This window comes from Emys orbicularis, chromosome 6 (genome assembly GCF_028017835.1).
Source record: "Emys orbicularis isolate rEmyOrb1 chromosome 6, rEmyOrb1.hap1, whole genome shotgun sequence".
Lineage (NCBI taxonomy): Eukaryota > Metazoa > Chordata > Testudines > Emydidae > Emys > Emys orbicularis.
In genome coordinates, this window is record NC_088688.1 from 100,697,124 (window position 1) to 100,714,718 (window position 17,595).

At 44.4% G+C, this 17,595-nt stretch overlaps 1 pseudogene; it reads right to left on the reverse strand.

Annotated features, from left to right (window-relative positions):
* Positions 1-10,332: 10,332 nt before the first annotated feature.
* LOC135879877 (interferon tau-2-like) lies at positions 10,333-13,782 on the reverse strand (annotated as a pseudogene).
* Between the last annotated feature and the right edge of the window lie 3,813 nt (positions 13,783-17,595).

Consider the following 17,595-nt stretch of genomic DNA (forward strand, 5'->3'; position numbering starts at 1 on the left):
TGTAGATGCAGCGTTTTAAGTGTAGACAAGCCCTCAGACTGCATTACAATAGTCTAATCTTGAAGTGATAAAAGCATTTTACTGCATATCTTGATTTAATTTCTCAGTGAGAAACGTCAGCAGGCTCAATAATCTTGCAGAATACGAAACAGATTTGTAGAAATATTTGCATACACGTGACTTTACAGTTAGCAAGAAAGACTTAAGGCATGCCTACATTGGCAGAGTTACAGCGCCACTCAGAGAGCCCTGAAGGGAAACCGCTGTTGTATGTTCACACAGTCAGCTGCCTGCGCAATATCATGTTACTTATAACTTGCAGCACTTGCAGCAGTATTCAGAGCGATGCACTCTGGGCAGCTATCAAACAGAGCACCTTTTTCCCTTCTGCCACTAAGACGTGTGGGAAGGGGGGTTGTGGGGCATCCTGGGTCCTGTCCTAATGACCCGTGATGCATTGCTTTGCATCCCAGCAATCCCTGTGCTTCTGTCCACATTTGGTACCATCTTTCAATGGTTTGTGTACTGTGCGCCCTGCCTCTTTGGGCTGCAGGAATGGATCTTGAACTGTGGACCTGTATGCTGCTCACTCTGACCAACACGTCACAAGTGGCAGTGGAGTTATTCCTTAAACTACAAATGCAAGAGGAGTGCGACATTGATCTCGCCAAGTGTAGTAGCTATGACATGAGATTACTTGTGGCATTCATAGAGGTGCTGACCACAATGGAACACTGCTTTTGGGCTCGGGGAACAAGCACTGAGTGATGGGGGTCACATTGTGATGTACATCTGGGATGACGAACAGTGGCTGCAGAACTTTCGGATGAGGAAAGCCACATTCATGGGACTGATGAGCTTGCCCCAGCCCTGCGGCGCAAGGACACGAGAATGAGACCTTCCCTGACGTTGGAGAAGCATGTGGCAATTGCACTGTGGAAACTGGCTACTCCAGACTGCTACCAATCGCTTGCAAACCAGTTTGGAGTGGGAAAGTTGACCGTTGGACTCGTGTTGACGGAAGTGTGCAGGGCCATTAATCGCATCCTGCTCCAAAAGACTGTGACTCTGGGCAACGTGCGTGACATTGTAGATGGCTTTGCACAAATGAGCTTCCCTAACTGTGGAGGGGCAATAGATGGCACGCATATTCCAATTCTGGCACCAGACCACCTAGCCATTGACTACATTTAATCGTAAGGGGGTATTTCTCAATGGTTCTCCAGGCGCTTGTGGATAACCGTGGGCGTTTCACAGACATTAACACAGGCTGGTCCGGAAAGATGCATGACGCACGCATCTTTCGAAACACTGGCCTGTTCAGGAAGCTGCAAGCAGGGACTTTCTTCTCAGACCAGAAGATCACCGTAGGGGAAGTTGAAATGCCCATTGTGATCTTGGGAGACCCCACCTACCCCTTAATGCCGTGGCTTATGAAGCCATACACGGGGCAACTAGACAGCAGCAAGGAGCGGTTCAACAACAGGCTGAGCAAGTGGAGAATGACTGTTGAGTGTGCTTTTGGCCATTTAAAAACCTGCTGGCGCTGCCTCTACGGGAAGCTGGACCTGGCCGATGACAATATTCCTATGCTTATAGCCACGTGCTGTACGCTCCATAATATTTGTGAAGGGAAGTGTGAAAGCTTCACTCAGGGCTGAACCGCAGAGGCTCAGCACCTGGAGGCTGAGTTTGAACAGCCAGAGACCAAGGCTATTAGAGAGGCACAGCGGGGGGCCCACAAAGATCAGGGATGCCTTGAGGCAGCAATTTGAAGCTGAAAGCCACTAATATTTGTTGATATGCTCTGAAATGCAGTGCTAGGAGGTGATTGGTGCACATGATGCAATATGTGGGTTTAACATAACTGTATGTTGCTTTGCAGGGCTCTTTTTGCTTTCAATTAATAGAATAAAGATTGCTTTCAAACCAACACAATTCTTTTAATAAAAGACAACACCTGGAGGAGAGAGTCAAACAACAAAAACAGCAGCAGTGAGGGAGGGTGGGGGAAGGGAAGGTCGCAGGATGAGGAGGGGTCCCGGAACAGCTAAAGATTTGTGTATGTCCAGGAATCATATCCAACCTTCTTTGGAGTACAATCAGGGCCGGCTCCAGGCACCAGCTTGGCAAGCAGGTGCTTGGGGCGGCCTCTTCGGAGAGGGGCGGCAGGTCCAGCTATTCGGCGGCAATTCGGCGGACGGTCCATCACTCCCGCTCGGAGCGAAGGACCTCCCGCCAAATTGCCGCCGCAGATCGCGATCGCAGCTTTTTTTTTTTTTTGGCTGCTTGGGGCGGCCAAAACCCTGGAGCCGGCCCTGAGTACAATGCAGCAGGTACTGTACCTCAGCAGGGCCAAACTGCAGAGGGATGGGTGCTGTGTGCATTGGGTAGTGGGAGTCCACAGTGCTCAACTGTGAGGAGGGAGGAGTGGAATGCTGCAGGTAGAGACTGGAGCCAGGAGGTTGGTAAGAGTGTGTTGGCGGTGTCTGGGGGGCTCATAGGAAAGAGTTTTCTGACAGCGGCTACAGGGGAGGGCGGGTGCGGAGCTGCTCGGTTTGAAGAGCTAGTATCAGCTAGAGTGTGTCTGCTTAACCTTTAAAAGCTGCTCCGTGGCTTCATTCTGGTGTGCTGCATTCCCCTTTTGGTCCCTCTTCTCGCTGTTCCGCCACTCCTTCAATTCCTGTTTCTTGGCAGCGGAGTGCATCATAACATCACACAGAAAGTCCTCCTTGGTTCTTCTTGACCACTTTCTAATTCTGCGCAGCCGTTCAGCCGTCGATAGCAAAGAGGGAGGCTGGGCTCCCAAGGTCATCTCTGTGAAGTTTAAACACAACATTTTACAGAAGCAGTATTGTTCGCAACACACCCAACACTGATTCAGTGATTTAAAACACCGCCAGTACTCTCACACCTGTCACTAAATGGCTGACCCCAGGCAAGCACACATGAGCCACAAGACCCCCAAAATGGTGAGTAGCCACAGGGACAGGGTAAATCACTCTTCCCAGGCCCTGCTGTACACTGGGCACGTGGCTCTTGGGGAGAGCTAGCACTGTAGGGGGGGCCTGATAATCATTCCTTTCCCCACACTTTCCACAGGATGTGATCATTGTGGAAGATATCTTGCTGCTGAGGGTGAGCAGGGAATCAAGGGAGGGTCTTCTCCAAGACTGCGGCTTCCACTCTGGCCCCTATGTGGCTCGCCTGTGTGCAGCAATGGTCCCTCCACCCCCCACCCTGTGACAGCACAGTGGCGTGGGAAAGTTACTGTTAATGGGGCAAGAAACAAAGCAGCTCTGCCGAAGATAGGGTGACCAGATGTCCCAATTTATAGGGACAGTCCCGATTTTTGGGTCTTTTTCTTATATAGGCTCCTATTACCCCCCACCCCATCCCGATTTTTCACATTTGCTGTCTGGTCACCCTAGCCGAAGAACCTGTGGCAGCGGATTGCCCAGTAACTCCATGAGAGTTTCCTGGAGATCTCTGAGGGAGATTCCCATGAAGCGAGGGAGTCTATCAACAGCCTGTTCCGCCGCTCAGATTAGGCATGCAGTAGGAGACAAGCCTGCTTTCTGCAACCCTCCTGCCCCCAACAAATCGCTTCAGCAATTCCCAAAACCAGATCCACTTACCAGGGGCATCCTTTCCTCTTTGCGCTTCACTGTGACTGGCTAGCCTCCTCTGGGGTAGAAAAGAGCACCTGGTTGCATGCATCTCTGACCTCTGAGTCATCCTCTGCCTCTAGGTCCCCCGCCATATCCTCATTCAAGATTTCCTCCAAATGGCTCGGTCTACTCTCGAGTGGCATGCGAGCCACCGAAATATCCACAGTAGTCTTCACGGTGGAGGTGGGGTTGCTGCCGAGTATCATGTCCAGCTCTTTGTAGAACCAGCAGCTCGTGGGCGCAGCCCCGGAGCAGCGGTTTGCCTCCCGCACCTTGTGGTAGTCATTCCGCAGCTCCTTCACTTTGACCCTGCACTGCAATGTGTCCCGGTCATGGCCCCTTTCTGTCATGCACCGTGAAATCTGTCCATGGGTATCATAATTCCGACAGTTGGAGCGCAGCTGTGGCTGCACCACCTCCTCTCCCGAAATGCTGATGAGGTCCAGCAGTTTGGCATTGCTCCAAGTGGGGGATCACCTGGTGCGTGGATCAGGCATGGCCACCCGGAAAGATGCGCTGAGACATCTGCACGCATCAGCGAGCAAATAGGAAGGGAACTTTCAAAATTCCAAAGGAATTTACAGGGTGGGGTTGATGGTTGGTCACCTGAGGGCAGGGCAGTAGAGTTCAAACCAATGACCAGAGAGATGAGAACGGGCATTGTGGGACACCTCCTGGAGGCCAATCGCAGTGCTGTAATTGACCATGGTGTATACATTGGCACCGCAGTGCTGTAGCCCCAGCACAGAAAGCTCTACGCCTCTCATTGGGGTGTTTTTTTTAGAGCGCTACAAGTGCGCAGTTTCTGCGCACTAAGTGGCTTGGTAGTGTGTACACCTTGGGAGTTACAGCACAGAAAGCTGCTTTACTGTGCAGAAATTTGACAGTGTAGACAGGGCCTTACTTTAAACCTTCCCAATAGCATTTTGTCCCATTGGGCAAAATAGCATAAAACCTCCCTCCAAATCTTACAAGATCTAAGTTCTGTTGCTAAATGTGCTATTACATAGTTAGTTACAGTATGTCATCTATATACATTTTATAATTCTTTCCAAAAATTAAAAGTAAATAATACTTGCTATCTATCTTGAAATGCCAAGGGAATTATCCTGCCATTTTCCCCATATGATGAGAGACTCCTAACAATCAGCTTAGGAAGTACACATATGTGATAGGCTGGTAGAGGTTCTGGCCCAAGGTGTCTCCTAGTTTATTACTTTATCTCATGGTTCAATTAAGGGTGTGATTCCCCCCTTCCCCCTCATGTTGGTATTACTGCAGCAAAAACATTAATTGCAAAGATTATTGCTTCACAGTAAAAGGCATCTTCACTGAGACTCTGGATTCTAATATTAAGAGCTGTGTAGTGGTGGAGAAAATTACTATTTTAAAATGATATTTAGATCTGGGGAACTAAGCTTTCGATTTACTTAACTGCACTATAAGATCTCATTGTGAGGTACCAAAGGTATTGTATATATGTGTGTCTATAACCTGGTGGCACAAATACCCTAGCCTATATCTTACAGTAAGTATTTTGATGTCTTATTTTAAAGTAGTTTGTACATTGCGTCAAAGATCATTAAAACCAAATTGACTAAAAATTATTATAACTTTTTGACCTCTTTCAAAGGTTTATATTTTGTAGAAGGGAGAAGGCGCCTATGGATCCTAGCTCCAGTGATTACTCTGATTCTGTGCACTGACTACTGTCTTGTGACCATCTGTGAGTTGGTGACACCAGCCCAGCTGTGACTGCTAGACCAGCCCATCTACTCCCTGATCCCTTACAACTACAAACACCTTTGCGTTCATTGCTTAACGGCAGCAAGAGCCAGATCCGCATGATCCACCACATGATCTGTAGTCTATATATAATACTCAGCTTTTACATGTGCCTGTGTTATTCTGATCTTTCTGTACTAATAACGCACTCTAAACTCTTTAAATATATTTTAGTCAATAAAGAATTTTAATCTTGCTGAGGCCAGAGCTAAGGTTGTGTGGATGAGTATAATTGTAAGAAACTAGATATGTGTGTTGTTGGGACTGTATGTTGGAACTGTAAAGGAGAAGGTGAGTATAAAGGTGTCTGAGAGGTAAATTAAGTGAATTAGGGATGACTGGGTGTCACAGCTGAGGACAACTGCACCTATATTTCCCCCTCGTGGTCCAGTAAGGGCACCTGATCTAGGTTCCCAGCTCCTCAGCCATCACCTCTCGGGTGGAGACCTGCATCTCTCTCCCTCCTCACTAGGGTGACCAGATGTCCCGATTTTATAGGGACAGTCCTGATATTTGGGGCTTTTTCTTATATAGAGGCCTATTATCCCCCCACCCCCGTCCCAATTTTTCACACTTCCTGTCTGGTCACCCTACTCCTCACTGGGTTGGTTTTTTCCAGGTTGCACAGTTCCCTGCCTATATTGTGAGTTCCCTAATAAGCTAGACGGCCCAAACAGCCAGTGTCTCCATTTTGCTTTCTCTCCCAAAGCTACAAACAGCATAACTGCTCACAGTTATAAGTTACCACACGGCCCATTCTAAGCAAGCACTTTTATTCTTAAGGTGAAAGCCTCACAGAGAAAATATATTAAAAATAATAAAATGATGCATGCTAATAAGCTTTCCAGAGATCACCCCCAACTCCCACAATGGATCTGGTAGGTGGTCAGTCCTTCAAGCCCCACACAGGTTTTTCTTCTGTGGTTCCAAGTTCATAACCACTTTTTGCTCACAACTAGAACCCATATATGTAGATTAGCCTTTCCTTTATACAGATTGGGTCTGGGATCTTCAGAGACCATGAATATGTAATCAGTTAGACAATGGTGCTCTCCTCAGGGCATAGCTTCAAAAGGTTGGATCCAACTGTGGGAATTTGCGTTCCCCTCCTCCCAGGCATTTGCTAGGAAACCCACTGAACTTTGTGAGTTCCTTCTTGTTTGGTTCATTGTTTAAAATGGTCCTTTGAATCTCATAACACTTCTTGGGGTTACATATAATCCCACAATAACACATAAACTTTGCATTTATAGTTCAATGGATTCCCAAAACTATTGAAACTTAATTAAATAAGATCTCTTAAAGATATTGCAGGAAACTGCTGTATCTGTCTCACTGGGTATTAAGGAAATGAGATTTTCAATATTTTTTGGAAAAAGTGTTTAAGAAATGAAGTTTAGAAACCTTAACTTTAAGTTAACAAAGGAGTTTTTTTGTGGGGAGGGTGTATAAAACTATTAATATTGTGAATGTGCATGCAAATTCATTATGCATTTTGGATTTGGGTACAGACTGTCTACTTCAAACTCTTGCTGGTTGTTAATGTTTTACATGTTTGTTTGTAGTTTTCATGTTTGATATGGCAAAAGTCTGAAATCAATACATTGACTTTTTGCCACATATTACTGAACTACTTACATATCAGTCTCTTAAGCCTTTTTGTCTCCTTCATTTGGAATCTGAAGCTCTTATATACATTTCACAACTGTAATACATAATGCTGGAGCCAATAACAGAATATCTGATCAGGAAAGCTCTTTGGGTGAATTCTCTGAATCCTATTTCAAGCACAGGCGACGACTTTCCATTTTGTCAGGGGGGTGCTCGACCAGCATCAGCTGCGCCCCAGGCCCCGCCCCCACTCCATCCCTTCCCTCAAGGCCACACCCCTGCCCTGCCTCCACCCCACCTCTTCCCACCCCTGCTCCAGGAGGAAGGAGGGGCAGGTTCATCCGTAGACTTCCTCATGGAAGTGGCTGTCGTTCCATCTCCAGACTCAGCAGATTCTGTGGTTTCTGCCCCTCCTTCCTCCTGCCCATGAGTGGAAGGCTGTGGGAGAATCTCTGAGGAAGATATTTACAAATTTTTTCCTCTCTTTTAAGAAATGCGAGCTGGGATTCCCCACAGGCATGGCTACTCCTTATGATACGGGTGGTATTGTCAAAGAGCTCAACTGAACACTGCGTTCAGCATTCCCCCTTTTTTATTAAAGGTGTGATGGAATGAAGGGGAACAGTTTTCCCCCAGCACTGAATAGGTTTGGGGTTGTTAGACTTTTTCAGAAGAATTCCATATTTTTCCTGGGTAGTTTCTGACTGACGTATTCCACCAAATGGGGAGCTGCATTTTAGAGGTGACAATGAGAAACTTTGATAATCCTAATACAAAATGGCCTATTCCTGCTCTCATTATTCACATGTAATTTTGTTTGTGGTGTATGCCCAAGAATGAATTTAGCCTGGGCGTGCACAGAAATAATGGGATCAGGCGGTGGGAACACAAACCTGATAAGAGTGCATGTGAGCACAGACTTAATATTGGGGGCAGTGCTAGTAAATGTATTGTAGGTAGGTGCTGGATTAAATACGTACAAACCTGATTTGATTTTGGTGGAGGGAAAAGGTATGTGAATGCACATAAACCTGATTGATGGGATATAGGCAGGCTAATTACCAACTAACAGTTGGTGTGTGTTAAGGGGTGCGTGCAATCTTGCTTACTGGGGGAAAGGGCACCAATCTAGCCTCTTCCAACACAACCGTCTACTACACCAAACATCCAAATTGACAAGTTTTTTGGGGGAAAAGTAACCAGGTAAAAAGTAGAATAGTGAAAGGTGGCAGAGTTCAGGTGTGGTGTGTGGTCTGTTTGAATGGAAACACTAATTATCATTCTGTAATGATTATTTTTAATATGGAATTACTGCGAACTGGGACACTGATTCATCAATGTATTTAAGCATGTTCCTAAATGGAAGCACTGACATCAATGGGATGGCTCACATACTTTAAGTTAGTCATGTGCATAAGTACTCTCTGGAATTGGGGTTTTAAGGCTGAACAATTACAGGTGTTTTTTTTTTAATTCTCCTTTTCTTTCTTTTTGGTTCAATAGGTATTTAATTCAAATCATTACTACTCTAGGTTGCCATTTTATATAAAATAATTATTTATTTATAAGTAACAAATATCTATGGTAAATAAATAAATAAATAATAGACTGACATAAATATCCTGTTACAAATATCGTAAAAAGATCTGAAAATATTTTCACAGTGCATAGATAGAATAAATAGTAACAACAGCTTTTAAAATTCCACTGCATCTCATTTTAAATCATGTATAAAATATTACTTGATTTTGGTTAGTACTTCTAAAAATGTTGGTATTTAAATTTCTAAACTTCATTGTGAGTTTGTCCTATATTTGAAAACCCCATAATTCCACATGGATTCTCCTGCTAGCCCTGAGGCTGAACTGCTAGTCTTTTATGAAATAATTGGTATCTCTTCACTTTCAGCCTGGGAAACTGTAGGTCCTTACCTCCTGGTCAGAGTGTCCCATTTTCCATCACAGCAACCAAATATGTCTCCAGATGCCCAACTTGCTGATGAGTCTATGTTGGAATCTCTGAATGGAACTCCCACCTCAGGTAGTTTCGGAGAGATTTTTGCAAAAGCGGCAGGAAATATGTTGGAAGATTTCCTGGATTGCCACCTTGACATTCCCCTTCAGGGACACTCGAGGCTTGAAAACCTCTTGGGGACATCTGAAATGTCTCTCTTCGTTCTGACATTAGAGGAAAATTATGCACATCTTTTTTGTTTGAAAGTTTTTCCAGTTCACATTTGTTATGCTGTTATACTGTGGTTAAGCTGCATGTTACAGTTCAGAGATGAGATTTAATCAGAGAAGAGTTGAACCACAGAACTATATAGCAAACACATAATGTCAACAATGTTTAAGGTCTAACCCTTTCTTAATTTTCTTGTAACTTTTTTGCATCAATATCCTTCATTTTGCAATTTAAACTTTGAGTAAATCACAGCGTATTATCACATAAATTGTAATATGGGCAGTTGGAATTTCATTATGGAGTGAGCATATTCCATAATAGAAGGTCAAGCATTATGGAGTCTTAGAAGTCACTGTGGGAAGGATCAGTAGAGAGGAGGGAATCCACCGCATGGTACAATTTCATCCAACTGTTTTAACCTCTGTAGTCACTGCATCCTCAGCTGGAATGAAATAATATTTGGTTGAAACACAAAGGGAAAAATAAATTTTCCATTGTATTAATGTCAATTAATTAAATGAAAATATCTTTTCTACACCTCATAATCTCACAAGTCTTACGCTATGTTCATATTTTTAAAAAATGTCTCTAGGAAACTTCTCAAGCTGTGGTATATGATGAGGACAGATTAATAAATAGCAACCCTGGTCTTAACAGAAACACACTACATATGTAGAAGTCAGAGTACTTTGGGGGTGGAGGGGAAGTATCATTATTTGATGACCAAAGTACTGGTGAGGTGGCTAAGGATTCAAAATATATGTGCTTCGTTGCATGGACTGCCAATTATGTAATACATAACAGCACCTGATATGTGGGAGATTATGAAGAATCGCAAACCTAAATAAAAGTAGAAACACAGGAAAAGAAATCCATGTAATTGCAAATCCATTTCCAGCACACAACAGGAAGAGCCGGAAGCTGCTGCCATGGAAATCAGTTGCTATTTGGCCACTGATCCTGTAGAAGAGGATCAGGCCCGATATAAGCAGAGTTATAAAATATCTGCTATCTCTGTTCAGCTGTATGATTGACACTAATATTAATTCATTTACTCCAAGGAAAAGATTTGTACTGTACCTTAGTTACTAAGGCTTCTAGTGAGGTTGTTAATCAGTACAAAACATCTGGGTATTTCCATGCAAATGATCTCCCAGGCACACAGGCTGTATTGCTTTTCTTTCAGGAAAGCATCTATCCCCTGAAAGTATTTTTTCACTCTCCAACTGGTGATCTGGAGGTCCTCACTTTCTGGGTTGGTTAATTCCTTCTCCATCTGTGCTCTCACATGCCTCCAGCCGCTGAATTTGCTGGTAAAGTCCACTTTGGAACCTGACTATGGAAGTCCCATCCCAGGCACTTTGGGTGAGGTTTTTGCTAAAGATGTTGAAGATCTCTTGAAGGATCTCTTGAATTGCCACCTTGGCATTCTCCTTTTGGGACCCTGAAAGTTGGACAACATCCTGGGTGGGCTTGAAAGCTGCACTTTCATTTATGCATTTTGAGGGGAAATTTCTGCTCATTTTCTGCAGAAGCTCCAAGCTCTCTTTGTTCATTTTGCCCTGCTAGAAGTGAAGCACAGTACTGAGCCGAGATGAGATTTCAGTGGAGAAGAGCAGTATGAGGCAAACATGCTGCAATCACCTGGTGGTCATGGTGATGTTTATACACTCCTTTTCTTTGTGTGGAACCTTGACCCTGGAGTTTGTTGAGGGTCCTACATAGACTGCTGTGTCTTTCCTGTATGTCTCTGAATTTAAGTATTTGGTTGGAGAATGTTTCTTTGACCATTTACTATTTACAAGATTTTCCTTCTTGGAGGTTTCAGAGTTTTTCTTTCTGTTTTTCTTGCTGTTTTCTAGTTCTTTTACCACATTTCCTCCTTTATTTGTTTATTTTTTTGTGAAAGTGACCACGCATGACAATACACAACCCTGTTAACTCATGTTGGATCCACATACATACAGGCTTTTTATCATACATTAATTTCTATAATTTAAGAAGATCATCCAAAATTCCAAAGTGGTATGGAAAAGACCTCCAATTTGTCAGTCAGTGCACTTCCCATTCATAACTTCCTTCATTTGAGAGACAGAAATAGTTGAGGAATATTTAAAGTTTGCTAGGCATGGAGGAAGTAAATGTGGGAGGAAAGGGTTAGGCCTCCCAAAAATATTGGCAAATCTCAACTTTAACCATTTCTTCCAATTTAGAAGGCACATTTAAAATGTAGACAGCACAAACCATCAGTATCTTCCTTCTGTGAAACCACAGGAGATAAACAATGAGTTAAGGTTTCATTTTCTCAGAGCATTCTATTTCCAGGTCTTTATATACATACTGTAGCTGAGGAATAGATGCAGTTGAAAGGTGTGAATATCATGTCCTGTTGATCACTCCAAGTAGCTGACAATAGTGAAAAAGTGAGAATAATTCATAAAATAGGATGAGAAATTAGTATAGTAACACATGCTAGAGAGGTACCCACATGGATGACTATGATTTACAATGTGGTCAGAAGGAGTTTATGCAGAGAAGTCACATTATGGTTTTTTGTTTGTTTGTTTGTTTGTTTGTTTTAACCAGTTGTGTCCCTGGAATGAAAGAATTCAAATCATTTAAAAAAAATCAAATTCAATGTTCACCATTTTTGCTGGTTCCTTCTCTTTTAACATTTGCCTTCTCCTCAGCTTGGGCAGGGAAATTCTTCTAGTTTGTTTAATTCTCTTCACTTCCTGTGGTCACGGTTCATTTTCTGGTTTTCAAGCCCTAGCACAGACTGTTGTGCTGGAGTTTCCATCATGGCAGGGAAATTCAACAAGAAAACTATTTTCACTGAAATTAAAAAGGAAAAACTTGGGGTTCCTATACACCTCATACATTGGTTGTCACCTACTGCAGCACAGACTTGTCTAGTGGCTACACCCGCAGCCCTCCATTCTGTTGCAAAGAAAGGCATGACAGCGTCCAAGGGGCATAGAGACTTCCCAGCACACACCCTGCTCTCAGCACAGTACAGCTATTCTTCTTGTATTCTGGTTTTGTATATAAACAGAGGGTAGGGCAGAACGTGTGACTTAATATAGTGGTTGATTAGTTTCTAAAATGTTTGGGAGATTTTCTACTCTAGGAGGTGCCAGCTTTCATTCTTTTACACAGCAAAACTGAGCAAAATTGAAGGACATGTAATCTGATTTTACAAGGTCTTGCCCAAGAAAAGCAAGTATGTCTTAGACCACTTCACCTATTTACATTGTAGAGACAGTCTCCCTTTGTACAGCCGGTCTAGAGTATCTTATATCCTGAGATGCAGAACTTAAGGAGCTAGGCCTGGGAAATACTTCAGTAACTGCAACGCATTTTCAGTGTGTATCTTTTCCTCACATAATGTGCTTGAACAGTTTTAAGCATTTTGCTCAATTTTACATAAGGTGGTTACATCTTTACAAAAGGAAATATGATTTTATGTATAATGTACATGTACAATGTAGCATGTGCAATATAAAGTGATGCTTCCTGGCCAATGCAATGTTATAACAAATATATACATGTGGGACACAGTTATGCCTCTAAGAGTGGGGGGCAGCTGCACTGCCTGAGTGGTGGAGGTACAGAACATCACACCATGAAAATGTTACATTTCTTCTGGGAGGATTAGACCCTCAATAGCTGAACACATCTTTATGAAACTGACGGCCAGAGTCGGTGGCGGCCCTGGCCCAGGGGCCAGAGTTGGCGCCAGCACAATGAGAGTCCATGAAAATGTTACATTTTTGGGGGGAGGATTAGATCATCAATAGCTGAACACATCTTTATGAAACTTGCGGCCATAGTTGGCGCCGGCCCTGGCCTTGTGGCCACCATCAACACCAGCCCTGGCCTTGTGGCCACAGTCGGCAGCAGCCCAATGAGAGTCCATGAAAATGTTACATTTCTTCTGGGAGGATTAGATCCTCAATAGCTGAACACATCTTTAGGAAACTTGTGGCCAGAGGTGGCGCCGGCCCTGGCCTTACGGCCAAGCAAGTCAGTATGTACAGCTTTCCTCTGGGTGTCTTCTTAGGGAAAGGACCCAGAATATCCACAGCTACATGCTGAAATGGAATCTCAATTATGGGGAGTGGCTGGAGAGGGGCCTTGACCTGGTCGTATTGCACCTGGGAGCCATACAAACGCTTCCTCAAGTCTAACTTCTTCATTACCCCTATAATGCAGAGGAGAACTTCCTGACAATCATTCCATCATATTGTTTTTAAGATGTGCTACGTGGAAGAATCTTTTAATTTACTTAAGAGCCATTTGATGTTATCCATCATCTATGACTTTAGGTCTTCCTGTGGGAAAGCCAACCACAGGTAGATAAAAAGGGAGGAAAACACCACTAATATATCCCCACTTAAGCTCACCCTTATCATCTCACTAGCAGGCAGGAGGAAACAGTTTGCCCCGCTTTCATCATAGAAATAGATGACCCGATGGCTTCTGCACGGAACACAAAAACTTTCCACACAGAGCACCTGACGGTCTGCATCACTTCTAGGGCTTTGTCAGACCTGCCTTCTGGTCCCTATCAGCGTGGTTCTATTACAGCCACCCTGCCAGGGCTGCCCCAGTCTGGAACAATGGGTGCTGGGGGTGTGAAACTTCAATAAGAGCAACCAAAAGAATGGTCTCTTTCATATACTGGATTTGCAGTTTTGTTCATTTGCTTTCAATACCCTGCAACATCTTCCCCTGGGATTTCACCCTGGTGTGGAATACAGATGCCCAACACCCCTGGAAAGTCATGGGAGAATGGGGAGCATAGCCCATAACAATCTGAGGGCTCTGGTAAGTCTGCTTTCTTTGCTTTGCAGAGAGTCTTTCAAAATTTTGAAGCAAAAATCTCAGATTTCTTATAAAAAGAAAGACTTGGGAGACTTAAACAAATTAATATGCACAAAAATGTTTTCATAGTTTCTTCATGAAAAGTTAATTTCCCTTGAGAGGCTTTCCAACTTTGGGGAGCTTTTTATCTAAAAGACAAGCTCATCTTGACCTATATTCGTCTGAACTTCTGACAACGTGGCAACCCTTCAGCACAACTCCTTTCACAAAAGAACAATTTCATATCTAGTGGGGTGATTGTTTTCAATTACTAGACTGTGTATTCATGCTGGTGATGGTCAAATGCACAGATGATTGCAGCATGTATGCAACTGACATTTGCAAGATAATGTTAAAGTATCTTCTATATTGAAATGTTATGACTTTCAAAAACACATACTAAATATACAATTCAGAATGCATCAATTCTCCCCATGTATAAATCTGTGTGGTATAAATCTGCTCCTTGAACATCTGTCAGATACTTCTTGTATAATGTATGAGAAAATGTAAGTGCACTGATATGACACACAGGATCACAACACAGACTGACGTACAAGCAGAAGAACATAAATAGACAAGACAGGTGCTACAGTTGTTACCTAAACACAAAAACTTACACAAGGTAAAGAACCTCCACAGGCTATGGCAAAGGTGATTCCAAGTCACAGGAATGATGTTTTTCATGCTCATACTCACAGAGTAAAACATACTCTTCAGTCTAAATTTGTTTTCATTTCAGGTCAAGGAAAAACTTCAAAGAAAGGGCTTAACCCTAAGCCCTGGTCTACACTACAGGGTTAGGCCAAATTTAGCTGCCTTAGGTTGATTTTAAAATGAATGCGTCCCCGTTCCGCTCTTAAAATCGACTTCTGTACTCCTCCCCGGCAAGGGTAGTAGCGCTAAAATCGCTAAAACTTCAAGGATGTTCCAGCATTTTATTTTGTAAAATATATGGGCTCTTCCTGAGCTCCAGCAGAGGGATGCTCCACAGATGAGGGCTCTCAGCTCCAGAGGAAAGTGTAACTTGAGCAGTGAGTGTTGTTTTTTCCCCTCCAAGCTCTGCTAGTCATATTTCTTGTGTGGATTGGTATATTCTTGAAGGGTTGCACAGAGCCCCTGATCTAGCTCACATTATTGGGGCTTTATAGATTAGGGCTAGGACCTCAAAGCAAATCCTGCACTGGGGAGACACTGCAGTGCATTGAGCATGGCATAATAAGCTGTTGCCAAGGTGATGCTGTCAGGAGTTGTTCCAGCATCCTGGACCAGATGAAGCTTCATCTAGATTGGGCTGATTGAGGAAGTTAAGTGGAAGATAAAGGCATGTATTGTTGCAGCCAGGGCTTCATCTGGGATGGGGTTGTTTCCTGTTTCTGTTGTGCATACCTGAAGTATAAAACAAAAATCTGTTTCTTTATCAACTGTTTTCCCCTCAATTTAACATACACATGTGTAGCGGGGGAGTTACCCCGCTCCTGGGCGCTTCCCCTCCCGGGCTCTGGCTGCGCTGGGGAAGCGCCCGGCCGGGGGCACAGCGGGTCTGGAGGTCTGGGGGCTGCCCGGCAAACCGTGAAGCCGGTAGCGCTCGGGCAGCTCGGCTCTTCAGCTGCACAGAGCTGAGGTGTCTGGGGGGAGCAGCAGCAGCCGCCGCTGCAGCGGGGAATCCGCCTGCAGCTCGCAGCCTGCCGGAACTGCTCAGGTAAGCAGGGGACTGGGGCAGGGATGCCGGCATTTTCCCGGACATGTTTGGCTTTGTGGCAATTCCCCCCGGATGGGGATTTGAGGACCAAAAAGCCGGACATGTCCGGGAAAATCCAGACGTATGGTAACCCTAGTTAAAAGGGCTCAGGGAGGAGCTAGGTCAGTCTCACTCCAGCCTTGGAGTGGGAAAGGCCTAGCTGCTTGGGAACAGAGGGTACCTGATGCAGAGCAGGGCTGGGGCAAGGCAAGAGGAGCTGGGGAGCTCCAGCCTGGCAACTCCCCAGGCTGAGGCCTTGTTTAAGGCCTAAAGAGGTACTGGGGCTGGAGAGGTGTAGCCTAGGGATAGGCAGAAGCAGCTGGTCCGACCCCCTTGCCAGTGATGAGTGACTATTACAGACTGCAGTCTGCTCCAGAGAACGGGGGCTAGATAATGACTGGAAGTAGCCACTGAGGCAAGGTGAGCATAGGGGGAGGGGGTTCCCCTGGGAGGGGAGACCCAGAGTGTGGGGACTGCTGGGGACAGAATCCCGAGGTAAGGGGCACCACCGGGGTCCAGGAGGGACGTGGGGGCCTGAGGCAAGCGCGACAGCGGCCAGCAGAGGGCGCTCCGAGCTAATTCCTGGATGACCAGCAGGAGGCGCTGTGCCGGTGAGTCCATGGTCTGCTACAACATGATAACTTCTTGTAGGGAGTTAGGACAACTCACCTTGATGGTGTCCCTTCTTGGCATGCAAATATCTTATTTATAAAAGTGGATATTATGGTTACTGACCTTCTGGGAAGGACTAATGGACAGGCAGTAGATACTGAAGAGGTAGAGCCAATATTTCAAAGCCAATAAATAAATTACCTATCTGCTTTAGAAGTAGGTTTTAGATTCCTGTTTGAGTGCTAGCTAACAGATCTTTTAGGGCCAAACCTCGGCATTTGCACAAAGTCTTATGCAAATCCAGAAACTACATGTAACTGACCGATTTGCCATGCAAATAAATCTGCCTACAAATGTTGAAGAAGCCTTTAAGGAAGTCTGTTAAACATTTGGCCCTGAGAGTCATACAAGAAAGATAGAAATGTAAAAGTTGTTCCACTTATTTGTAGCAGATTGCTTCTCTAACGTCTATGTCCAGCATATGTACATGTGTCTTTATGATGACAGTTAAGGGACTAGGTGAATCTGCTTTAAATTGCAAAATCTGTTGGAAAGAGGGATGGTGTCCCTAGCCTCTGTTTGCCCAAAGCTGGGAATGGGCGATGGGGTGGATCATGTTATGATTACCTGTTCTCTTCATTCCCTCTGAAGCACCTGGCATTGGCCACTGTCGGAAGACAGGGTACTGAGCTAGATGGACCTTTGGTCTGACCCAGTATGGCCATTCTTGCGTTGAATAAGTTTCAAAAAGATGTGTTCAGCTATTGAGGATCTAATCGTCCCAGAAGAAATGTAATCACATCAGCCACGTGATCAGGGGCTCGTTCACCTGCACATCTACCAGTGTGATATATGCCATCATGTGCCAGCAATGCCCCTCTGCCATGTACATTGACCAAACTGGACAGTCTCTACGCAAAAGAATAAATGGACACAAATACATTCAAAAACCAGTAGGAGAACACTTCTACCTCTCTGGCCACTCAGTAACAGACCTAAAGGTGGCAATTTTGCAACAGAAAAGCTTCAAAAACAGACTCCAATGAGAAACTGCTGAACTTGAATTAATATGCAAATTAGACCCTATCAATTTAGGCTTGAATAGAGACTGGGAATGGCTGAGCC